This window comes from Triticum dicoccoides, chromosome 5A (genome assembly GCF_002162155.2).
Source record: "Triticum dicoccoides isolate Atlit2015 ecotype Zavitan chromosome 5A, WEW_v2.0, whole genome shotgun sequence".
Classification (NCBI taxonomy): Eukaryota; Viridiplantae; Streptophyta; class Magnoliopsida; order Poales; family Poaceae; genus Triticum; species Triticum dicoccoides.
Genome location: NC_041388.1, coordinates 614,398,125 through 614,425,557, shown reverse-complemented (window position 1 = coordinate 614,425,557; position 27,433 = coordinate 614,398,125). Strand labels below are relative to the sequence as shown.

Genomic DNA, 27,433 nt, shown 5'->3' with positions numbered 1-27,433 from the left:
GATCCCGGTTGTTCAATCCTTTGATAACCAAGGTCATTCTTTGCTAAAGAGAAATGATCACTACGAGTCAGACTCAATAGAATTGGATCCATTCCAAATAGCGAGAATTAGGATTCTTGATCCCTCTCAATCTCTCTTTCAATTCGAGGATCCAGAGAGGTGTTTTCATAGTCATCTCCGAATATTTGCCATCTCGGAATATTTTCGATTTAACTTTTCTATGATATGTCTTTCTATATGAAAATTGGTTATTTACGATGTACGATGATCCCTGTTAAGCATCCATGGCTGAATGGTTAAAGCGCCCAACTCATAATTGGTAAATTTGTGGGTTCAATTCCTGCTGGATGCACACGAACAGGAACATTCCATAAGTCTATTGGAACTGGCTCTCTATCCATGGAATCTCATCCATCATCCATACATAATGAATTGGTATTGTATATTCATACCATAACATAAGAACAATAAGAACTCGAATTCTAATCGATACTGGAACTCAGAGCATAGGAGGGAAAGTCAATTTATGGATGGAATCAAATATGCAGTATTTAAAGAAAAAAGTCTTTGTTTGTTGGGAAAGAATCAATATACTTTTAGTGTCGAATCGGGATTCACTAAGACAGCAATAAAGCATTGGGTCGAACTCTTATTTGGTGTTAAGGTGGTAGCTTTGAATAGCCATCGACTACATGGAAAAGGTAGAATAGGACCTATTCTGGGCCATACAATGCATTACAGACGTATGATCATTACCCTTCAACCGGGTTATTCTATTCCACTTCTAGATAGAGGACAAAACTAAAGGAGAATACTTAATAATACGGTGAAACATTTATACAAAACACCTATCTTGAGCACACGGAAGGGAACCGTAGACAGGCAAGTGAAATCCAATCCACGAAATAATTTGATCCATGGACGGCACCGTTGTGGTAAAGGTCGTAATTCCAGAGGAATCATTACCGCAAGGCATAGAGGGGGAGGTCATAAGCGCCTATACCGTAAAATAGATTTTCGACGGAATCAAAAAGACATATCTGGTAGAATCATAACCATAGAATATGACCCTAATCGAAATGCATACATTTGTCTCATACACCATGGGGATGGTGAGAAGAGATATATTTTACATCCCAGAGGCGCTATAATTGGAGATACTATTGTTTCTGGTACAAAAGTTCCTATATCAATGGGAAATGCCCTACCTTTGAGTGAGGTTTGAACTATTGATTTATGTAATTGGAAGTAACCAATTAGGTTTACGACGAAACCTAGAAATCGATCACTGATCCAATTTGACTACCTCTACGGGATAGACCTCAACAGAAAACTGTTGAGTAACGGCAGCAAGTGATTGAGTTCAGTAGTTCCTCATAGAAAATTATTGGCTCTAGAGATATGGTAATATGGAGAAGATAAAATTGTTTGAAGCACGCACAGAACCGGAAGTGCCCCTTGTTTCAAAGAGAGGAGGACAGGTTATTCACATTTAATTTGATGGTCAGAGGCAAATTGAAAGCTAAGCAGTGGTAATTAAGACCCCCGGGGGAAAATAGGGATGTCTCCTATGTTACCCATAATATGTGGAAGTATCGACGTAATTTCATAGAGTCATTCGATCTGAATGCTACATGAAGAACATAAGCCAAATGACGGAATGCAGAGACCTAGGATGTAGAAGATCATAACATGAGCGATTTGGCAGATTTGGATTCCTTTCCTATATATCCACTCATGTGGTACTTCATCATATGATTCATATAAGATCCATCTGTCTAGAGATCGTTATATACATCTAGAAAGCCGTGTGCTTTGGAAGAAGCTTGTATAGTTTGGGAAGGGGTTTTTTGAGACAAAAGAAGAATCTACTTCAACCGATATGCCCTTAGGCACGGCCATGCATAACATAGAAATCACACATGGAAGGGGTGGGCAATTAGCTAGAGCAGCAGGTGCTGTAGCAAAACTCATTGCAAAAGAGGGTAAATCGGCCACTTTAAGATTACCATCTGGGGGTTCCGTTTAGTATCCCAAAACTGCTTAGCAACAGTCGGACAAGTGGGTAATGTTGGGCTGAACCAAAAAAGTTTGGGTAGAGCCGGATCTAAGTGTTGGCTAGGTAAACGCCCCGTAGTAAGAGGGGTAGTTATGAACCCTGTGGACCACCCCCATGGGGGCGGTGAAGGGAAAGCTCCCATTGGTAGAAAAAAACCCACAACCCCTTGGGGTTATCCTGCGCTTGGAAGAAGAACTAGGAAAAGGAAAAAAATATAGCAATAGTTTTATTCTTCGTCGCCGTAAGTAAATATGTAACTAGGAATATGGAAAATTGCATTTTTGGTATTTGCAATAATGCGATGGGCGAACGACGGGAATTGAACCCGCGCATGGTGGATTCACAATCCACTGCCTTGATCCACTTGGCTACATCCGCCCCATATCCAGCTAAAGGATTTTTTTTCTTTTTTCCATTGATCATTATTCTATTTATTCTGACCTCCGTACTTCGATCGAGATATTGGACATAGAATGCCACTCTTTAAAAAGGAAAAAAGGAGTAATCAGATGTGACAAGAAAAAAAAGAATCCTTTTGTAGCTCATCATTTATTGGCAAAGATAGAAAAGGTCAATATGAAGGAGGAGAAAGAAACAATAGTAACGTGGTCCTGGGCATCTAGCATTCTACCCACAATGGTTGGCCATACAATCGCGATTCATAATGGAAAGGAACATATGCCTATTTACATAACAAATCCTATGGTAGGTCGCAAATTGGGGGAATTCGTGCCTACTCGGCATTTCACGAGTTATGAAAATGCAAGAAAGGATACTAAATCTCGTCGTTAACTGAATTCTGAATAGAAAGATTAAGAACCAAAAAAGATTCAAAATAAAGACAGAAATACCCAATATCTTGCTAGAACAAGATATTGGGTATTTCTGTCTTTTCTTTCTTCAAAAATTCTTATATGTTAGCAGAAAAACCTTATTCATTAATAGATGGAACTTCAATAGCAGCGAAGTCTAGAGGGAAGTTGTGAGCACTACGTTCGTGCATTACTTCCATACCAAGGTTAGCACGGTTGATGATATCAGCCCAAGTATTAATAACGCGACCTTGACTATCAACTACAGATTGGTTGAAATTGAAACCATTTAGGTTGAAATCCATAGTACTAATACCTAAAGTAGTGAACCAGATTGCTACTACAGGCCAAGCAGCCAAGAAGAAGTGTAAAGAATGAGAGTTGTTGAAACTAGCATATTGGAAGATTAATCAGCCAAAATAACCATGAGCAGCCATAATATTATAAGTTTCTTCCTCTTGACCAGATTTGTAACCCTCATTAGCAGATTCATTTTCAGTAGTCTCCCTGATCAAACTAGAGGTTACCAAGGAACCATGCATAGCACTGAATAGGGAACTGCCGAATAAACCAGCTACACCTAACATGTGGAAGGATGCATAAGGATGTTGTACTCTTCCTGGAATACAATCATAAAGTTGAAAGTACCAGAGATTCCTAAAGGCATACCATCAGAAAAGCTTCCATGGCCAATAGGGTAAATCAAGAAAACAGCAGTAGCAGCTGCAACAGGAGCTGAATATGCAACAACAGTCCAAGGACGCATACCCAGACAAAAACTAAGTTCCCACTCACGACCCATATAACAAGCTACACCAAGTAAGAAGTGTGGAACAATAGCTCATAAGGACCACCATTGTATAACCACTCATCAACAGATGCAGCTTCCCAAATTGGGTAAAAGTGCAATCCGATCGCCGCAGAAGTAGGGATAATAGCACTAGAGATAATATTGTTTCCATAAAGTAAAGAACCAGAAACAGGCTCACGAATACCATCAATACCTACTGGAGGGACAGCGATGAAGGCGATAATAAATACAGAAGTTGCGGTCAATAAGGTAGGGATCATCAAAACACCGAATTTAACACCCCAGTGTCATGCTACAATAATGCCCTATTAATGGTGCCATGTCATCACATTACTGTTGCTAATCTTCACTTGATCCAAATCACAATTCAAATTCAAATTTAAAGTCCAAAATTCAAATTTCTAAAACATGCAATCTAAATTATTCAAAGTGTGGCAAATATTCCATAATCAATTATGGAGGTGACCCAACATTTTTGTAAAGTATTTAAGTGCCCTTTTGTGACTATAACGGTGGTAAAAACAATTATTTAATTACTTTTTCAATTATAAAAATACTAAACTATTTCACTTAAACCTCAAACTTTGTGGGCCTCTCCAACATTATGGCTAATAATTGTGTGCCAAATTTCTTTGTCAGAAAAGTTTAACTGCTATTTGTTTTAAATCCGAAACAGTGAAGAAATTGTAAAACAAAAAAAATCAGTAAAGGGCCTAGCTAGCTAATGTGCATCTGGGCCCTAGTGGCCGAAGAGCACTAACGGCCCACCTCACCTCCTCTCCCTCTCCTCACGCTATAGGATACAGGGGGAGGGCATGCTGGCTATCCCGCTGCCATGGTCGGCCCCCAGCCACACGCCGGCCATCCGGCGGTCCCCCGCGAAGATAAGGACCCCAAGCACCCCCTGCTAACCCTAGCGCGCCCTTTCCTTCCCCCTTTTCTCCTCCCTTGTGCCGCTTCACTCTCTCCCACACACACCCATGCCATCGTTTCCATGGCCTCCTCCTTCCATGTGGCCATCGTCCACCTCGTCGGTTCAGGACCTCGCCTGGAGCTGTGTCTGCTTCGTCTTCGTCGACTCCGAGGAGTAGCTCGAGCAGGAGATCACCACAGTGCCGGGATCGACCGCTTCTTCTTGCTTCGATCACCGGAGTTCCCCGCCGAATCCACTTACGTCTGCTGCTACTAAGCTGCCAACGGGACCCCATGCGCCCCTAGGTGAGCTCATGGTCCTCCTCGACCCCCTCTCGCTCCTCCTTGTGCCTTGTTGGCTCGTTTCCGTCACTGTTAGGCCGTCACCGCCGTCGGATGTCGTCGTCCCAGTCAGTTCCCGCCGTTCTAGCTCGCGCCCGTGCCACCTACAAACGCGGTGTGGTGCCCTCGTTTGAATGATTCGAGTCGTTGCTCGAACTGGACCTAAAAGTGCGTTACAACGACTAGAGGGGGGTGAATAGGTGATTTTTATGAAATTCTTCACTAAGGAATTTGCCGGCGAGGATATTCCTTAGCGGAGAACTACTAGCAGCGGAATGAGTACTCAAAAGTAAACATAACAGAATACAAGCATACTCATCATGATGAAATGAAGACAGGCACAGAGTACAGAAGCGTAAGCACAGGATAACACATGATGAAGACAAACAGACTGAAGAAATTGAACTGAGGAAATTGAGAAAGTCTTCAGTCAAAGTCTTCAAACACAGATATGAACAAGCACACAACACAGTTATGAGGAAATGAAAGAGTTGAGGAAATAGAACCAGTAAGCTTGGTGATGACAATGATTTGGTAGACCAGTTCCAACTGCTGTCTCAGTTGTATGTCTGGTTGGAGCGGCTGAGTATTTAAACTCGAGGACACACAGTCCCGGACACCCAGTCCTGAACACGCAGCTCAGGACACCCAGTCCTCACCGTATTCTCCTTGAACTAAGGTCACACAGACCTCGTCCAATCACTCGTGGTAAGTCTTCAGGCGACTTCCAAACCTTCACAAACTCGGTCACTCGGCGATCCACAATTCCTCTTGGATGCCCTAGACCATGACGCCTAACCGTCTGGAAGAAGTACATTCTTCAAAGCTAACAAGTGTCGGATCCACGCGGGATCAATCTCTTCAGTGGTGCTCAGTCACTTGGGGTTTGTAGGTGTTTGGGTTTTGGGTTTTTGGTTTTTCCTCACTTGATGATTTTCGCTCAAAGTCCTTAGAGGATGGGTTGCTCTCAAATGACAAGTGTCAGTTTCTCTCGGAGCAGCCAACCAGATAGTGGTTGTAGGGGGCGGCTATTTATAGCCTAGGGAGCAGCCCGACATGATAAGACATAAATGCCCTTCAATGATATGACCGTTAGGTGGATAGATATTTTGGGACAGATGGCGCATAGCACAGCAACGGTCGGAATTTTGAGTAGCAAAATCCTCAGGGCTATCATGTTCCTCATTGTGTAGGTAATCCGCACCGGCGAATTCCTAACTCCTAAGTCAGAACAAATTCCTCAGAGACCAAGAGAGCTTCGTCTCTGACACTGAAGAAATTGACTGAACTGTATGAGATTTCCATGGATTCACTCAAAGGGATTGGTAGGTGTAGGATTTTGAGTTGAGCATCACATGGAAATTTTTCCTTAGTATTTCCACGACCCCTTTAACAATATGGTGTTTTCTATGACTCAAGAAAGAGAAAATGAAACTACGAAAACAAAAGTCTTCACGCTTCATGTTCCTCGAATGAATACCAAGTCTTCACGGTCACACCATTTTCTTCACTTTCAAAGTCTTTAGAAAGTCTTCAGAATACCAAAGTCTTCAGACAAAGAACTTCATTTTTAGGGGTCGACTTTCTCTGTAAATATCAAACTCCTCATAGACTTATAGACCTGTGTACACTCGTAAACACATTAGTCCCTTAACCTATAAGTCTTCAATACACCAAAATCACTAAGGGGCACTAGATGCACTTACAATCTCCCCCTTTTTGGTGATTGATGACAATATAAGTTAAGTTTTCAACGGGGATAACCATATGAAGTGTAACTACTAAAATTGAGGAATTGGATTGCAAGATATAGAAGAACTCCCCCTCAAGATGTGCATAGTGGGGAATTTGCTTTTGAAGCAATGCACACTTGAAGAGTTGAATCATGGAGATCTCCCCCTATATCTTGTAATTCATACATGCATTTGACATATAACAGTGAAGAATTTGAAATGCATGATGAAATATGGTGACTGATGTAATTCAGCATGCGTGCAATAATATTAACGAGGAATAAGCATGCAGAAAAACGTATCAAGAGTATCAGAGCAGCATCGGGTTTGAGTTTACAACTCGATCCAAGAAAGTCGCAGAAGAACGAGAGTTGTAACTTAACCAAAAAAACGCCCATATAGAAAGACCCGCTTGAAGACTAACTCAAAATTCTCCCCCTTTGTCATCAAATGACCAAAAGGATCGAATATGAGGACTAACGCCCCTGAAGAATATCAAGTTGATGAAGGAGCGCCAGCGTTGCTGGGGTCCTTTGTTGTAGTAGGGCCTGCCGCAGTGTCGTCCAAGTCTTCATTTTCATCAGTGTCGCGCGATGAAGAATATGAGCTGGCCACCAGAGAAGGAACCTTGACCTTATTGAATTTCTTCGGTGGAGGTGCAGACCAGTCAAAATCTTCATTGAGACCCATGTTCTTCAGATCTTCTTCACCATACAGATGTGACAGGATTGCCCAGGTGCGACCGAAGACTTGATGGAGGTAGTAATGGTTTTTCTTCACTGCATTGTGTGTGCCAGTCATGTTGTGAAGAAGTGAACCAAACTGACGCTTAACCCATTTGTGATTTTGATCCACCTTCTGGTGAAGACTAAGCAGAATTTCACGGTCAGTCATCACGCGTGGAGCAGTGGCTTGAGGAGTGGACTTGGATGCATTGGCAGAGACATGTGTGGCAGAGTCATCATTGGTGGAATAAGATGCAGCTTTGCGAAACTGACCATCCAATGGACGAATGCCTTCATCTATTACAGCTGGTGCCTTGCCCTTTCCATCAACTGAGAAATATGTCTGCTTGAGGACTTCAATTGGGGGCAAGTAGCTGAGGTGATACTGGAAATCAGCTTTGTAGTTGAGTGAAGACCTTGTCCTGAGGAATCTCATAATCCAAGGTGCATAAGGCTTCAGCTCAAACGGAGATAGTGCAACATTTGCCATAGTCCTCATGAAGAAATCGTGATAATTGACAGGAATGCCAAGAATGATGTTGAATACCAGATTCTTCATGATGCCAACAATTTCCTCATCAGATGAGTCATGGCCTTTGATAGGAATGAGTGTCCTCGTAAGAATACGATAGACAGTTCTAGGCACGTACAACAATTCCTTCACGAGGAATTTGGTTCTTGGTGTGTGACCTGGCTTCAAAGGTTTCATCAGCACCTGCATGTAATGATGTGTGAGCTCAGGTTCACTGTAGATGCAGCGAGCTTCTTCAAGGGGAGGACTGAGTGGTAAGGCACAAAACAATTCAGAAGCTGGTGCAGTGTAGTGAGTGTTTTCAGACATCCAGTCCAGCACCCATGAATTCACATCTTCAGAATCTCATGTGATGTGCAGCGTTGCATAAAATTGAAGAATCAGTTCTTCATTCCAATCGCAGATGTCAGAGCAAAAGTTTAACAGTCCAGCGTCGTGAAGAACACTAAGGACTGGTGCAAAGCATGGCAGAGATTCCATATCCACGTGAGGAATATGCTCATGGTAAAAGATTTTCTCTTTGTTGAACGACATTGAGGAATAGAAATTGGCTTGACTAGCAGTCCAAAAACGCCTCTTCCTTATACGAGTAGAGTTGTATGGGTTGTAATCTTCGAAGAATACGTGCTCGCCGAAGAAATCATCAGCCTTGAACTTTTGCTTGCGTGAGAATGGATCCTTTGGCTTCGGCAGAGGAGTGTCAGTGAGTTGCATCATGACCTCAGGAATCACAATCTCAGGTTCTTCAGGCTGAGGAATTTATGGTTCCTCTTCAGTGGAAGTCTGCGTCGTTGGTTGTTCAGCAGCAGCAGTTTCTTCAGCGCTAGTGGCTGGAATTTCCTCATGGACAGATACAGTGGGATGAGTTTCTTCAGAGCCCATATGTACAGTTTGTGTGGGGGACTGAGGAATTTGTTGTAGAGGGGTGAACATTGGAGAGATTGGATGCTGACTTTCCCAGAATTCATCACTGATTACGGGTGTGGAGCAGCCAACGTCCACATCTTCATCTTCCATTTCTTCAACGCCAGCCTCTTCAGCTATGAACTGAGGCATAGGCGAGGAGATGATAGGTGTTGAAGGGATCGCATCCACTTCAATTTCTTCATCCAATGGTTCGGACGAAGCAGCAGAAGGAGTTTCTTCATCAGATCCGCTGGGGATCACATAGTCTTCATCAAAAGGAACAAGGTCCTTTGATGGCCTGGTTGAAATGGGAACAACATCAATGGGATTTGCAAATGAACTTGTCATAGGCTTCATTTTCTGCGGAGCTGAAGAATCTAAAGCAACTAATGCTTTCCTTTTCTTCACTACAGCACGCTCTGCAGCCTTGGTCTTCTTCACATCTGATGCATATGGAAGGATTGGAGTTGAAGTTGGTGCAGGAGCAGCTGAGGAATCTGGTTGATTTTCTTCAGGCACAACTGATGCAGTTGCCCTGAGTTCTTCAGTTTCTTCAGGCGCACCACTAGTGGGTGCCCTGGCAATTTCTTCAGTGGCTGGAATGCAGTCATCAGCCCTGGAACTCACATTTTCTTCAGCAGCCTGATTTTCATCAGCAGTGCTGGCATTTTCTTCAGTAGGCTAAGCAGATGCTTCAGCCTGAGGAATTTCCTGTTGCGTTGGGGCCGCAACATTGGAAGTGAAGCTATCCGCAAGTTTCACAAAACGAACCTTGGCTCCAAGCCAATCAGCGCGATATGCGTCAAAGTCATCACTGAGTTTCTTGATCTCAGTCTAAATAGTGACAAGTTCTTCATTGTCATAGAGACAACGTTTTTCTTCAGATAGCACTCTTTATTGTACTGCGCTTTCTTGATCTTTCTGGCCTTCTCACATTTCCACTTTTCTTCTTGAATGAAGTGGGTCAGCATGTGACTTTGGCCAGGAGTTAGCTTGAAATCAGGCAAGGGGGTGTTGGGGTCCTTGTGCCAAACATCAATGTAGTCGAGGATCAACTTGGGATCCAAAAGCAGTGGCACCTCTGATCCTTTGGCTCTAGCGGCCCTGAATTGCCTGTCTCTGATGATTTCTGCAAGTTCATCATCATCAGCTTCATCTTCTTCAGACGGTACTTGGAAAGCAACTTGTTTCTTTTGAGGACTTGGGCGAGGACCTCGTCCAGCAGTGGCTTTGTCTTCAGCAGTGAGGGGCCAGCTGAGGAACTTCGTGCAGCTGAGGAACTAGCTGAGACACCTGAGGCAATGGAGATGCCTTCAGTCGTTTGGCACGAGTCGAGATGCACAGGTGCAGAGGATTTAGTCGGAACAGCTGCGGGCTTTGGCGGAGGAGCTGAGGACTTTGGAGGAGCAGGAGCAGCATGAGGAATTGGCCGTGAGGGCTTTGAGGATTCTGGCCATGAGGGCATTGCTGAGGAACTTGGCCTTGAGGGCATTGTTGGTGAAGCACTTGGCTTGCGCGCAGGCTTCTTTGACATAGCCTTCTTTGGCTTGACAGCAAAGGCCTCAGCAGAGGCAGCTGCAGCAGCAGAGTCTTCATTGAATTTCCTCACTGCTTCTTTGGCTTGCTTAGCCAACTAGGCTTGGCGCTTGGCCCATTCATCAGGATAGTCCTCACCGCGCTTGAGGATGGTGGGATCAACGATTTGGCCAGGTGCCAATGAAGGTCTTGGGCATGGAGGATTGAGTGCGAATTTCTTCATGTACTTAGGAGTGACATATCTGTACTCCCTCCACTCTCTAGCCCATCTCCTCTCTATCTTCTGAATGCGCACTTTGCGCTCATTGTTGGTTTCCTCAGTAGGTGTGCAGTACCCAGTATATATTTCATCAGGGATCTCAAACGTTGTATTTACCTCAGGCCTCTTTCCTCCCTTCTGTGGCTTCTTACCATCAGCCATTTTCTTCAGTTGAGGAATTTGAACAATTGAATTCTCTGAAGAAGTATGCAACTTTTCTTCGAGGAACGCTGCAAATGAGTTAAGTTGATGAGAACCTAGTGATTCAGCAGCTGACATGTGTACCTATGAATAGAGTATAGTTGCGAGGAATTTGGAGAGGTCATATGCATTCTCAGAAGGTTTTGTAAAAAAGAACAAGTTAGAGGAATTTGACCAGATGAGTCTTGAAGAAGTTCACTAAGCGTTCTTTGTCTTAGGTTCCAGAGATGTGTAGATTAAAAATCCACACATTTGAGGAATCTTGAAGAAAAACATGGCTTAGAGAAACGAATCAAGAACAGATGACTTGTGAGGTGTTTAGTGTGTGAAGCTATGAAGAAAAACACCTTTGAAGATTTTGAAGATAATCATTTGAATCAACGAGGGTAGTAAAAGTAACTTTTAATTACCCTGGACGAAGAACACGATGAACTGGAGTGAGGAGATGTGAAGTTCGTTTGGGCAGATCTTCCACGCCCTAACTTGGCGGAGGAAGACGGCTACGGCGGCGGCGGAATGAAGATTTCCGCGGTCAGCGCGAGTACGTCAGTGACGAGGTCGAGGCAGTGAAGCTCTTCCTCACCGGCGGCGATGAAGTAGCAGCGGCGCTAGGGTTTGAGAAGGTCGAGCTGGAGAGAGAGATCGAGCGGAGTAAAAGAAGTGAGGAAGGGAAGGAGGGGTATTTATAGCCACGGTGAAAAACTGCTCGCCCGACGAACGTGCCCCTGACCCTTCTCATTCGCTTGACATGTGTCACCCGTGTACTGAGAGGTGGAGATCGTGTGCGATCGTGGGTGAGTGGATAAGTATAACGTGGGATGCGGAACGGTTTGAGCGGCAAAGCCGAAAATTTAGATAAGATAGGTTTTAAAGTTCCGTTCGCAATGTCTTCAGCTGACTAGGACACAGTGAAGATTTTGAACGAGTTTCAAAGAGAACGCACATGAAGAATTTGTGAACAGATTGGGTTGAGTATAGCATAGAGGGGGAAGGGTCCGATCACGTTCACTTAGCAGAAAAACCAACTTGAAGAATTAGCAATAAGTGAATGTTGTAGAGGACATAAACTTATATATATAGTCAATGAAGAAAAACGACAGAAGCAGTGAAGAAAATGCAAAGTTGAAGAATATGAATAATTGAGGAATTTCAAGTTTTGGTGGTGGCGTGACCCACCGTATAAGAATGATGATTTCAGATACCGCGTACAATTATCGTAGGGTTCTGAGAATCAAAATCTTCATTAATTTCTTCACACTAAGAGTGTTATTCTTCATTGATTGAAGAAAAACGTTTGTTCATGTGTTGCACATCTAAGTCATCAATTTTGCATAAGTGTTAGGATGAGTGTCCTTTTCAAAGAACATTCGAAGATTCTAGGATATTTAGCTCACACCGCAACTTGCTAAATATCTTCTCATCCAAGGGCTTTGTGAAGATATCGGCTAGCTGTTCTTCAGTCTTCACATCCTCAATAGAAATGTCACCCTTCAACACATGATCATGAAGAAAATGATGACGAATCTGAATGTGCTTTGTCTTTGAGTGCTGAACTGGGTTGTGAGCAATCTTGATGGCACTCTCATTGTCACAGAAGAGAGGCACGTTCTTCATGTTGACGCTGTAGTCCTTGAGAGTTTGCTTCATCCATAGCAATTGGGCACAGCAAGAACCAGCGGCAATGTACTCAGCTTCAGAAGTAGATAGTGATACGCAGTTCTGTTTCTTCGAGGACCAACAGACCAAAGATCGTCCGAGGAAATGACAAGTACCAGATGTTGACTTGCGGTCCACACGATCACCAGCATAGTCAGAGTCAGAATATCCAATGAGATCAAAAGCTGAACCCTTGGGGTACCATAATCCAAGTGTTGGTGTGTGAGCTAGATATCGAAGAATATGCTTCATAGCCTTATGGTGTGATTCCTTCGGTGTAGCTTGAAATCGGGCACACATGCAAACAGTAAGCATTATATCTGGCCTAGATGCACATAAGTACAACAAAGAACCTATCATGGAGCGGTATACCTTATGATCGAAGTCAATACCATTTTCATCAGTGCATAGATGGCCATTTGTGGGCATAGGAATTTTGACGCCTTTGCAATCTTGAATGCCGAATTTCCTCAGTACATCCTTGAGGTATTTCTCCTGAGATATGAATATGCCATTGCGTTGTTGACGAATTTGATGACCTAAGAAGAATTTCAACTCTCCCATCATAGACATTTGATATTCTTCACTCATCATATAGGCAAATTCATCACTATAACGTTGGTCAGTACAGCCAAAGATAATATCATCAACATATATTTGGCACACAAACAATTCACCATCATAAGATTTAGTGAAAAGAGTAGGGTCGAGTGAACCGGGTTTGAAGCCTTTCATCATGAGGAATTCCTTCAAAGTATCATACCAAGCCCGTGGGGCCTGCTTGAGGCCATAGAGGGCCTTGTTGAGTCTGAAGACTTTGTCAGGATTCTTTCGATCTTCAAAACCTGGGGGTTGAGCAACATATACTTCTTCCTCAAGCTTACCATTGAGGAATTCACTTTTCACATCCATTTGATATAAAGTGATATCATGATGGTTAGCATAAGCAAGTAATATGTGAATAGCCTCAAGTCTAGCAACAGGTGCAAAAGTTTCATCGAAATCAATTCCTTCAACCTGTGTGTAGCCTTGAGCTACAAGTCGTGCCTTATTCCTCATCACAAGGCCATTTTCATCTTGCTTGTTGCGGTAGATCCACTTTGTGCCGATGATATTGTGCTTGCGAGGATCTGGACGTTTGACCATTTCCCAGACATTGTTGAGCTCGAACTGATGTAATTCTTCTTGCATGGCCTGAATCCACTCATGCTCCAGAAATGCTTCATCTACCTTAGTGGGCTCTGTAATAGAGACAAAAGCATAGTGCCCACAAAATTTAGACAAATGTGAAGCTTTTGAGCGTGTGAGAGGACCTAGCGCTTTGATGTCATTGATGATCTTTTCAACTTGCACTTCTTTTGCAATGCGAGGATGAGCTGGTTGCCGTTGAAGAATTTGATCAGCGTTTTCTTCAGCACCATTTTCTTTGGCATTTTCTTCAGATGCATTAGCTCGACGTTCTTCATGTTCTGGAATGAATTCTTCAGCAGATTCTTCAGTAGGAATGACATCCTCGGTAGCCTTGAACTTGATAGTTTCCTCAGGTGTTGGTTCATCTATCACAGTAGGTAGGTGCTCTCTTTGCGAGCCATTAGTTTCATCGAACCGCACATCTATAGTTTCAACAACTTTGTGAAGAACGTTGTTCAAGACTCTGTAGGTGTGCGAGTCCTTTCCGTAACCAAGCATAAAACCTTCATGTGCTTTCGGTGCAAATTTTGAGTTGTGATGAGGATCTCTAATCCAACATTTAGCACCGAAGACTTTGAAATAACTTGCATTGGGTTTCTTATCAGTGAGGAGTTCATAGGCAGTTTTCTTGAAGAATTTGTGAAGATATACTCTGTTGATGATGTGGCACGCAGTTTCAATTGCCTCAGTCCAGGACCGACGAGGCGTTTTGTATTCATCAAGCATAGTGCGAGCCATCTCAGCAAGAGTCATGTTCTTACGCTCCACGACGCCGTTCTGCTGAGGAGTATAAGGAGCAGATAACTCATGAGTAGTACCAAGTTCATCAAGGTAGTCATCGAGACCAGAATTCTTGAACTCAGTGCCATTGTCACTTCTGATGTGCTTGATCTTCACACCAAAGTTGGTTGAAGCCCTCGAGGAAAATCGTTTGAATACTTCCTGCACTTCATGTTTGTAAGTAAGAAGGTGTACCCATGTGTAACGAGAGTAATCATCAACAATAACAAAGCCATATTGAGATGCTTCATTTGAAATAGCATAATAATGATTAGGACCGAAGAGATCCATGTGAAGCAATTCAAATGGGTGAGTAGTGGTCATGATAGTCTTCGCTGGATGCTTGGCCTTGGTCATCTTCCCAGCTTCACAGGCTCCGCATAGGTGACCCTTGAGGAATTTGACATTCTCGATGCCAATGACATGCTTCTTTTTCGCAAGCGTCTGCAAATTCCTCATGCCTGCATGACCAAGTCATCGATGCCAGAGCCAGCCTTCTGAAGCTTTTGCAAGTAAGCACACGGCTGGTTGTGGTCCTGTAGAGAAATCAACAATATACATGTCTCCTCTCTTAAAGCCTTCGAAGACTTTGGAATTGTCAGCTTCCATAACCAAAACACAACAGTACTTGCCAAAGACAAAAATCCTATCAAGATCACAAAGCATTGAGACAGACATAAGGTTGTATCCTAAGGACTCAACAAGCATGACTTTGTCCATGTGTCGATCCTTTGTGATCGCAACCTTACCTAGACCCAATACCTGACTTTTGCCTTTGTCAGCAAAGATGATGTGCTTCAGATGCAAAGGAGATAATGGAGCATCCAACAATAGATTCTTGTCACCAGTCATGTGGTTTGTACATCCACTATCGAGGACCCACTCAGTGGCTTTGGGTTGATCATCCTGCAGATGAATTAGTGCAGCTTACAAACTCATATACTTCATCAGTGAAGAATATGACATCAATTCATTAGATCAATTTCATCAAGTACAGAAACTGATAAAGCAATATGAGGACGTGAGAAATGAAATTTCATTTCTTCCTGATTAGCCTGCGTCCTATCAGGCATGCTCAGGTCTCCAGCAAATTCTTCAGACGATTACATACGTCTGGAGACCTGACCCTGCAGAAGAGATTAGTTCTTTTTCTTCACCACCCACATCTGAAGGGGTGGCAAAGAGTTCATCACTCTGCGAGCTCCATACGAGAAGGATGGCATAGAAGCCAGTCCATTTCGTTTCACATAAGAGGGGTTAGAGTAAGCATAAGAGTATGCAGAGAAATTCTTCGAGGACTTATGGACATAATGATTTGAAGAATAATGCACATATCCATAATCCTTAGATCTTCACTGCGAAACAGATGGGTTAGCATGATGATGTTCATATAAGGACTGAATATGATCCATGTGAGGAGTTTGGTTCGTATGAGGACTTGGATCCATATGAAGAATTTGGTCCATATGAAGAATTTGATCTGGGGTTCCTATTCTTCACAGGTGGCGTCATGATGACATTCACCTGGAGATTTTCAAGGCATCTTTTGGGAACCCAGATTTTCTTCATAGGGGGCCGTTCCTGCAGTTAGTGCCAACATATCTAGCAAATACTTCACCATTCTGATTTTTGAACAGTTTATAGTTGGAGTCAATTGACTCATCATCAGAATGAGGAGATTCACATGCAAATCCAGATTAAGTTAGAGGATCAACTGGAGGTCCCTTTGCAGCAACCCATGTAGTTTTGGGGTACTGCTCAGGCTTGCAATATGTACCATCAGCATTGAGTTTCCTCTCAAAGGCAATACCCTCTTTCCTAGGGTTCCTGTTGAGGATCTACTTTTTAAGCACATCACAAAGAGCCTGATGCCCTTTGAGGCTTTTGTACATGCCTGTCGTGTACAATTCCTTCAACCCTGCATCATCAGTGATACTAGCAATGTCCTTAGATGAGGAATTAGTGATAGCAGAGGTATGTGAAGAATTTGAAACATTAGCAGCATTTGAACATTCAGGTGAATAATTAGCAGATTCATGTTCAATGCACTTCAAGCATGGAGGAACAAATTCTTCCTGAGAAGTGCTGATTTGTTGAGCAAGTAATGAATCGCGCTCCTTCTGAAGATCTTCATAACTCACTCTTAGCTTTTCAAGATCTTGCTTTCTTTGAAGAAATTCATAAGAAAGCTTCTCATGATCGGATAAGAGAGTGTTATGTTGATCTTGAAGGGTGTCATACTTAGTATGAAGTCTCTGAAAACTTTCAGCCAAAGCTTTTGACTGATCCATTTCTTCACCCAACATATCATCACTCTTGTTTAGCATATAGTGAGCTTTTTCCAAAGCTCTTTGTTGTTTAGTAGGAAGGGAAGCAAGTTTGACATAGCTGGGTCCAAATTCATCACCAGATTCATCATCACTGGACTCGGATAGGTAGCATTCAGTTACCTCAGCATCTTTTGCCATAAGGCATGATGCAGAAGATGATAATTCTGGTTCGAATGTCATCGTTTTGAGAGATTCCTTGAAGTCCTCAAACCAAGGATCATGACAGGTTCGATGACCTTCATAGACCTCAGAGAGACGGTCCCAGATGAGCTTCGCATGATCGAGATGCATGATATTCCTGAACTGATTTTGTGACAGACTGGAGCACATGACATCCTTCGCCGTGAGGTTGAGAAGAGTATACTTGCGAATGTCATCAACTTCTGCCATCTTGCACAGATCGGTCAGGCCAATCTCAGTGACGGTCCATAACTCGCTGTTCATCGCCATGAGGCGTTTCTTCATCATGGCCTTCCACTTGGGATACTCGTGACCATCAAAGATGGGGCATGTCACCTTCGTCATACCTGCGGTCGACATAACTAAAACTCCAGGCGGTTAAACAAAAATCACACAGAACAAGGGAGTACCTTGCTCTGATACCAATTGAAAGTGCGTTATATCGACTAGAGGGGGGTGAATAGGCGATTTTTATGAAATTCTTCACTGAGGAATTTGACGGCGAGGAAATTCCTTAGCGAAGAACTACTAGCAGCGGAATGAGTACTCAAAAGTAAACATAACAGAATACAAGCATAGTCATCATGATGAAATTAAGACAGGCACAGAGTACATAAGCGTAAGCACATGATAACACAGGATGAAGACAAACAGACTGAAGAAATTGAACTGAGGAAATTGAGAAAGTCTTCAGTCAAAGTCTTCAAACACAGATATGAAAAAGCACACAACACAGTTATGAGGAAATGAAAGAGTTGAGGAAATAGAACCAGTAAGTTTGGTGATGACAATGATTTGGTAGACCAGTTCCAACTGCTGTCTCAGTTGTATGTCTGGTTGGAGCGGCTGAGTATTTAAACTCGAGGACACACAGTCCCGGACACCCAGTCCTGAACACGCAGCTCCGGACACCCAGTCCTCACCATATTCTCCTTGAACTAAGGTGACACAGACATCGTCCAATCACTCGTGGTAAGTCTTCAGGCGACTTCCAAACCTTCACAAACTCGGTCACTCGGCGATCCACAATTCCTCTTGGATGCTCTAGACCATGACGCCTAACCGTCTGGAAGAAGTACAGTCTTCAAAGGTAACAAGCGTCGGATCCATGCAGGATCAATCTCTTTAGTGATGCTCAATCATTTGGGGTTTGTAGGTGTTTGGGTTTTGGGTTTTTGGTTTTTCCTCACTTGATGATTTCGCTCAAAGTCCTCAGAGGATGGGTTGCTCTCAAATGACACGTGTCAGTTTCTCTCGGAGCAGCCAACCAGCTAGTGGTTGTAGGGGGCGGCTATTTATAGCCTAGGGAGCAGCCCGACATGATAAGACATAAATGCCCTTCAATGATATGACCGTTAGGTGGATAGATATTTTGGGACAGCTGGCGCATAGCACAGCAACAGTTGGAATTTTGAGTAGCAAAATCCTCAGGGCCGGCTATCATGTTCCTCACTGTGTAGGTAATCCGCACTGGCGAATTCCTAACTCCTCAGTCAGAACAAATTCCTCAGAGACCAGAAGAGCTTCGTCTCTTTCACTGAAGAAATTGACTGAACTGTATGAGATTTCCAATGGCTTCACTCGAAGGGATTGGTAGGTGTAGGATTTTGAGTTGAGCATCACATGGAAAATTTTCCTTAGTATTTCCTCGACCCCCTTTAACAGTACGGTGTTTTCTATGACTCAAGAAAGAGAAAATGAAACTACGAAAACAAAAGTCTTCACGCTTCATGTTGCTCGAATGAATACCAAGTCTTCACGGTCACACCATTTTCTTCACTTTCAAAGTCTTCAAAAAGTCTTCAGAATACCAAAGTATTGAGACGAAGAACTTCATTTTTAGGGGTCAACTTTCTTTGTAAATATCAAACTCCTCATAGACTTACAGACCTATATACACTCATAACACATTAGTCCCTTAACCTATAAGTCTTCAATACACCAAAATCACTAAGGGGCACTAGATGCACTTACAGGACCCCGTAGGTACCTTCCCGTGCATCACCGCCACTCCTGAAGTTCATCGTCGGTGCATGCGTATGTCTAAATGCCAGCATGCCCTGCATGCCTGCCACTGCTCGGGCCTGCAGTTTCTGCTGCTCGGGGCTGCGCACGCGCACGCTGAACCTGGCGCACACTTCCGTTCCCTCACTTGTGCCCGCGCCTTCTCCTATCGTTCCTCACGCCGCCTACGCTGCTCTGCAGCTGTTGCGTCCCACTGTCGGCTACCTCGCCTCCACTGGCTGCAGCACCTGCCCCCGCCCAGCTTGCCCGCCGCCTCCCAGACCACTCGCTGCCCACACAACGCTCCCGCTGCCGAGCTACTGCTGCTACCGTCACGCTGTGCTGCCGCCCTCTCGTCGTGCCATGCTGCCGGGGCCGCCGCTGCAGGGGTCGTGCCCTGCTCCCCCTCCCCGGCGCGCTTGCGTTGGCCGCCGGCGCCTCCCCTACGAGCCGTCGTGCACGCTAGCCCAGCCATGGCCGGCTGGGGCCTTTGACCAGTGGCCCGTTCCCCCTGTTTTGGATTAGTGGGGATAACCCCCAGATTAGATTAAGTGCTAAGCCCCCTTGTGATTATGACTAGTGAGGCCCGCCCCTGTTAGAACAAAAAAATAATTTTAAAATAACTAAATATAATTAATGATTAATTAATTAATTTAATAATTAATTAACTTAATTAACATTGCTTAGTTAACTAATTAACTACATCACTAGTTTAATCAGTCAATGACAAGGAGGCCCCACCCTCCTGTTGACCAGTCAAAGTTTGACTGGTCAGCTGGGTCCACTGGCCCACATGTCAGCCTTTGTGTACATTCTCTGTACACAGGGCTGTGTACCCATAGCATTTTGTCTATTAATTTTTGAAACTGCATTATATCAACTAGAGGGGGGTGAATAGGCGATTTTTTATGAAATTCTTCACTGAGGAATTTGCCGGTGAGGAAATTCCTTAGCGAAGAACTACTAGCAACGGAATAAGTACTCCAAAGTAAACATAACAGAATACAAGCATAGTCATCATGATGAAATGAAGACAGGCACAGAGTACAGGAAGCATAAGCACAGGATAACATAGGATGAAGACAAACAGACTGAAGAAATAGAATTGAGGAAACTGAGAAAGTCTTCAGTCAAAGTCTTCAAACACAGATATGAACAAGCACACAACTCAATTATGAGGAAATGAAAGAGTTGAGGAAATGGAACCAGTAAGCTTGGTGAAGACAATGATTTGGTAGACCAGTTCCAACTGCTGTCTCAGTTGTATGTCTGGTTGGAGCGGCTGAGTATTTAAACTCGAGGACACACAGTCCCGGACACCCAGTCCTGAACACACAACTCAGGACACCCAGTCCTCACCGTATTCTCCTTGAACTAAGGTCACATAGACCTCGTCCAATCACTCATGGTAAGTCTTCAGGCGACTTCCAAACCTTCACAAACTCGGTCACTCGGCGATCCACAATTCCTCTTGGATGCTCTAGACCATGACGCCTAACCATCTGGAAGAAGCACAGTCTTCAAAGGTAACAAGCGTCGGATCCACGCAGGATCAATCTCTTCAGTGATGCTCAATCACTTGGGGTTTGTAGGTGTTTGGGTTTTGGGTTTTTCCTCACTTGATGATTTTCGCTCAAAGTCCTCAGAGGATGAGTTGCTCTCAAATGACAAGTGTCAGTTTCTCTCGGAGCAGCCAACCAGCTAGTGGTTGTAGGGAGCGGCTATTCATAGTCTAGGGAGCAGCCCGACATGATAAGACATAAATGCCCTTCAATGATATGACCGTTAGGTGGATAGATATTTTGGGACAGCTGGCGCATAGCACAGCAACGGTCGAAATTTTGAGTATTAAAATCGTCAGGGCTATCATGTTCCTCACTATGTAGGAAATCCGCACTGGCGAATTCCTAACTCCTCAGTCAGAACAAATTCCTCAGAGACTAGAAGAACTTCGTCTCTGTCGCTGAATAATATGACTGGACTGTATGAGATTTCCAATGGTTTCACTCGAAGGGATTGGTAGGTGTAGGATTTTGAGTTGAGCATCACATGGAAATTTTTCCTTAGTATTTCCTTGACCCCCTTTAATAGTACGGTGTTTCCTATGACTCAAGAAAGAGAAAATGAAACTATGAAAACAAAATTCTTCACACTTCATGGTCCTCGAATGAATACCAAGCCTTCAAGGTCACACCAATTTCTTCACTTTCAAAGTCTTCAGAAATTCAAAGTCTTCAGCCGAAGAACTTCATTTTTAGGGGTCGACTTTCTCTATAAATATCAAACTCCTCATAGACTTATAGACATGTGTACACTCACAAACGCATTAGTCCCTTAACCTATAAGTCTTCAATATACCAAAATCACTAAGGGGCACTAGATGCACTTACAATCTCCCCCTTTTTGTTGATTGATGACAATATAGGTTAAGTTTTCAACGGGGATAAACGTATGAAGTGTAATACTGATATTGAGGAATTTGTTTGCAAGATATAGAAGAACTCCCCCTGAAGATGTGCATAGTGAGGAATTTGCTTTTGAAGAAATGCACACTTGAAGAGTTGAATCATGGAGATCTCCCCCTATATCTTGTAATTCATACACGCATTTGACATATAACAGAGAATAATTTGAAATGCATGATGAAATATGGTGACTGATGTAATTCAGCATGCGCGCATTAGCATATATGAGGAATAAGCATGCAGAAGAACATATCAAAAGTATCAGAGCACCATCGGGTTTCAGTTTACAACTCGATCCAATAAAGTCTCAGAAGAACAAGAGTTGTAACTTAACAAAAAACGCCCATATAGAAAGACCCGCTTGAAGACTAACTCAAAATTCTCCCCCTTTGTCATCAAATGACCAAAAGGATCGAATATGAGGACTAATGCCCCTGAAGAATATAAAGTTGATGAAGGAGCGCCAGCGTTGTTGGGGTCGGTTGTCGTAGTAGGGCATGTCGCAGTGTCGTCCAAGTCTTCATTTTCATCAGTGTCGCGCGATGAAGAATATGAGCTGGCCACCAGAGAAGGAACCTTGACCTTCTTGAATTTCTTCGGTGGAGGTGCAGACCAGTCAAAATCTTCATTGAGACCCATTTTCTTCAGATCTTCTTCACCATACAGATGTGATAGGATTGCCCAGATGCGACTGAAGACTTGATGGAGGTAGTAATGGTTTTTATTCACTCCATTGTGTGTAGCAGTCATGTTGTGAAGAAATAAACCAAACTGACGCTTAACCCATTTGTGATTTCGATCCACCTTCTGGTGAAGACTAAGCAGAAGTTCATGGTCAGTCATCACGCGCGGAGTAGTGGCTTGAGGAGTGGACTTGGGTGCATTTGCAGAGTCATGTGTGGCAGAGTCATCATTGGTGGAATAAGAGGCATCTTTGCGAAATTGACCATCCAATGGACGAATGCCTTCATCAATAACAGCTGGTGCCTTGCCCTTTCCATCAACTGAGAAATATGTCTGCTTGTGGACTTCAATTGGGGGCAAGTAGCTGAGGTGATTCTGAAAATCAGCTTTGTAGTTGAGTGAAGACCTTGTCCTGAGGAATCTCATAATCCAAGGTGCATAAGGCTTCAGCTCAAATGGAGACAGTGCAACATTTGCCAGAGTCCTCATGAAGAAATTGTGATAATTGACAGGAATTCCATGAACGATGTTGAATACCAGATTCTTCATGATGCCAACAATTTCCTCATCAGATGAGTCATGGCCTTTGATAGGACTCATTGTCCTCGTAAGAATACGATAGACAGTTCTGGGCATGTACAACAATTCCTTCACGAGGAATTTGGTTCTTGGTGCCTGACCTGGCTTCAAAGGTTTCATCAGAACCTACATGTAGTGATTTGTAAGCTCAGGTTCACTGTAGATGCAATGAGCTTCTTCAAGGGGAGGACTGAGTGGTAAGGCACGAAACAATTCAGAAGCTGGTGCAGTATAGTGAGTGTTTTCAGACATCCAGTCCAGCACCCATGAATTCACATCTTTAGAATATCCTGTGATGTGCAGCATTGCATAAAATTGAAGAATCAGTTCTTCATTCCAATCACAGATGTCAGAGCAAAAGTTTAACAGTGCAGCATCGTGAAGAACACTAAGTACTGGTGTGAAGCACGGCAGAGATTCCATATCCACGTGAGGAATATGCTCATGGTAGAAGATTTTCTCTTTGTTGAACAACACTGAAGAATAGAAATTGGCTTGACTAGCAGTCCAGAAACGCCTCTTCCTTATGCGAGCTGAGTTGTATGGGTTGTATTCTTCGAAGAATACATGCTCGCCGAAGAAATCATCAGCCTTGAACTTTTGCTTGCGGGAAAATGGATCCTTTGGCTTCGGCAGAGGAATGTCAGTGAGTTGCATCACGACCTCAGGAATCACAATCTCAGGTTCTTGAGGCTAAGGAATTTATGGTTCCTCTTCAGTGGCAATCTGCGTCTTCAGATGTTCAGCGGCATCATTTTCTTGAGCACTAGTGGCTGGAATTGCCTCATGTACAGATGAAGTGGGGTGAGTTTCTTCAGAGCCCATTTGAACAGTTGGTGCAGGCGACTGAGGTATTTGCTGCAACGGTGTGAACATTGGAGAGTTTGGATGCTGACTTTCCCAGAATTCATCACTGATTACGGGTGTGGAGCAGCCAACGTCCACATCTTCATCTTCCATTTCTTCAACGCCAGCCTCTTCAGTTGTGAACTAAGGCATGGGCGAGGAGATGACAGGTGTTGAAGGGATCGTATCCACTTTAATTTCTTCATCAATCTGCTCTGACGAAGCAGCAGAATGATTTTCTTCATCAGATCCGCTAGGGATCTCATATTCTTCACCAAAAGGAACAAGGTCCTTTGATGGCCTGGTTGAGATGGGAACAGCAACAATGGGATTAGCAAATGAACTTGTCATAGGCTTCATCTTCTTCGGAGCTGAAGAATCTGAAGCAGCTGATGCTTTCCTTTTCTTCACTGTTGCATGCTCCGCAGCCTTGGTCTTCTTCACATCTGATGCAGATGGAAGGATTGGAGTTGGTGTAGGCGCAGGAGGAGCAGAAGAATCTGGTTAACTTTCTTCATTTTCTTCAGGCGCACCACTAGTGGGTGCCCTGGCAATTTCTTCAGCGGCTGGAATGCAGTCATCAGCCCTGGAACTCATGTTTTCTTCAGCAGCCTGATTTTCATCAGCGGTGCTGGCATTTTCTTCAGTAGGCTGAGCAGATGCTTCAGCCTGAGGAATTTCCTGTTGCATTGAGGCTGCAACAGTGGAGGTGAACTGTTCTGTGATCTTTACAAATCTGACTTTGGCTCGCAGCCAGTCAGCATCATAGCAATCAAATTCATCACTCAGTTTCTTGATATCAGATTGGAGAGCAACTAGTTCTTCAGGTGAAAGCTTCAGAATGCTTTGCTTCAGAAAGCGCTCTTTCTTGTACTGCGCTTTCTTCACTCTCCTCCCCTGTTCAAATTTCCATTTCTCTTCTTGTATGAAGTGAGTCAGCATGTGACTTTGACCAGGAGTCAGCTTGAAATCAGGCATGGGAGTGTTGGGGTCCTTGTGCCAAACATCATGTATTCGAGGATCAACTTGGGATCCAAAAGTAGTTGCACATTTGTTCCCTTGGCTCTAGCGGCCCTGACTTGCCTGTCTCTAATGATTTCTGCAAGTTCATCATCATCAGCTTCGTCTTCTTCAGACTGCACTTGGAAAGGGACTAGCTTCTTTTGAGGACTTGGTCGAGGACCGCGTCCAGCAGTTGACTTTGTCTTCAGCAGTGAGGGGCCAGCTGAGGAACTTGGTGCAGCTCAGGAACTTGCTGAGACACCTGAGGCAATAGACATGCCTACAGTCCTTTAGCACGAGGCAAGATGCACAGGTGCTGAGGACTTTGTCGGAACAGCTGAGGACTTTGGAGGAGCTGAGGATTTTGAGGGAGCAGGAGCAGCATGAGTAATTGGCCGTGAGGGCATTGCTGAGGAACTTGGCCTTGAGGGCATTGTTGGTGAAGCACTTGGCTTGCGCGCAGGCTTCTTTGACATAGCCTTCTTCGGCTTGACAGCAGAGGCCTCGGCAGAGGTAGCAGCAGCAGCAGAGTCTTCATTGAATTTCCTCACTGCTTCTTTGGCTTGCTTAGCCAACTTGGCTTGGCGCTTGGCCCATTCGTCAGGATAGTCCTCACAGCGCTTGAGGCTGGTGGGATCAGCTATTTGGACACGTGCCAATGGAAGTCTTGGGCATGGAGGATTGAGTGCGAATTTCTTCATATACTTGGGAGTGACATATCTGTACTCCCTCCACTCTCTAGCCCATCTCCTCTCTATCTTCTGAATGCGCACTTTGCGCTAATTCTTGGTTTCCTCAGTAGGTGTGCAGTACCCAGCATATATTTCATCAGGGATCTCAAACGCTGTATTGACCTCAGGCCTCTTTCCTCCTTTCTGTGGCTTCTTACCGTCAGCCATTTTCTTCAGTTGAGGAATTTGGACAATTGAATTCTCTGAAGAAGTATGCAACTTTTCTTCGAGGAATGCTGCAAATGAGTTAAGTTGATGAGAACCTAGTGATTCAGCAGCTGACATGAGTACCTGTGAACAGAGTATAGTTGCAAGGAATTTGGAGAGGTCATATGCGTTCTTAGAAGGTTTTTCAAAAGGAACAAGTTTGAGGAATTTGACCAGATGAGTCTTGAAGAATTTCACTAAGCGTTCTTTGTCTTAGGTTCCAGAGTTGTATAGATCGAAGATCCACACAATTGAGGAATCTTGAAGAAAAATGATGCTTAGAGAAACAAATCAAGAACAGATGACTTGTGAGGTGTTTAGTGTGTGAAGATATAAAAAACACCTTTGAAGATTTTGTAGAGAATCATTCGAATCAACAAGGGCAGTAAACATAACTTTTAGTTACCCTGGATGAAGAACACGACGAACAGTGAAGAGGAGAGGTGAAGTTCGTCTGTGTAGATCTTCCATGCCCTAACTCGGCGGAGGAAGACGGCTACAGCGGCGGCGGAGTGAAGATTTCCGCGGTTGACGCGAGTACGTCGGCGACGAGGTCAAGGCAGTGAAGCTCTTCCTCACCGGTGATGATGAAGTAGCGGCGGCGCTAGGGTTTGAGAAGCTCGAGCTGGAGAGAGAGATCGAGCGGAGTAAAAGAAGTGAGGAAGGGAAGGAGGGGTATTTATAGCCACGGTGAAAAACTGCTCGCCCAAAGACATTGGACGAACGTGCCCCTGACCCTTCTCATTCGCATGGCATGTGTCACCCACGTACTGAGAGGTGGAGATCGTGTGTGATCGTGGGTGAATGGATAAGTGTATCGTGGGATGCGGAATGGTTTGAGCGGTAAAGCCGAAAATTTAGATAAGATAGGTTTTAAAGTTCCGTTCGCAATTTCTTCAGCTGACAAGGACACAGTGAACATTTTGAACGAGTTTCAAATAGAACGCACATGAAGAATTTGTGAACAGATTGGGTTGAGTATAGCATAGAGGGGGAAGGGTCCGATCACATTCACTTAGCAAAAGAACTAACTTGAAGAATTAGCAATAAGTGAATGTTGTAGAGGACATAAACTTATATATATAGCCAATGAAGAAAAACGACGGAAACAGTGAAACAATGCAAAGTTGAAGAATATGATCAATTGAGGAATTTCAACTTTTGGTGGTGGCGTGACCCACCGTATAAGAATGATGATTTCAGACACCACGTACAATTATCGTAGGGTTCTGAGAATCAATTTCTTCACACTAAGAGTATTATTCTTCATTGATTGAAGAAAAATGTTTCTTCATGTGTTGCACATCTAAGTCATCAATTTTGCATAAGTCTTAGGACGAGTGTCCTTTTCAAAGAACATTCGAAGATTCTAGGATATTTAGCTCACACCGCAACTTTCTAAATCTCTTCTCATCCAAGGGCTTTGTGAAGATATCTGCTAGCTATTCTTCAGTCTTCACATGCTCAATAGAAATGTCGCCCTTCAACACATGATCACGAAGAAAATGATGACGAATCTGAATGTGCTTTGTCTTCGAGTGTTGAACTGGATTGTGAGCTATCTTGATGGCACTCTCATTGTCATAGAAGAGAGGCACATTCTTCATGTTGACGCCGTAGTCCTTGAGAGTTTGCTTCATCCATAGCAATTGAGCACAACAAGAACCAGCGGCAATGTACTCAGCTTCAGCAGTAGATAGTGATACGCAGTTCTGTTTCCTCGAGGACCAACAGACCAAAGATCGTCCGAGGAAATGACATGTACCAGATGTTGACTTGCGGTCCACATGATCACCAGCATAGTCAGAGTCAGAATATCCAATGAGATCAAAAGACGAGCCCTTGGGGTACCATAATCCAAGTGTTGGTGTGTGAGCTAGATATCGAAGAATATGTTTCACAGCCTTATGGTGTGATTCCTTCGGTGCATCTTGAAATCGGGCACACATG

At 43.8% G+C, this 27,433-nt stretch overlaps 2 pseudogenes; one reads left to right on the top strand and one right to left on the bottom strand.

The window, feature by feature from the left end:
• The first annotated feature begins 284 nt into the window (after window positions 1–284).
• On the top strand, window positions 285–2,560 carry LOC119300164 (annotated as a pseudogene).
• A 415-nt stretch (window positions 2,561–2,975) lies between these two features.
• Window positions 2,976–27,433, bottom strand: part of LOC119303412 — a 62,402-nt pseudogene continuing 37,944 nt past the window's right edge.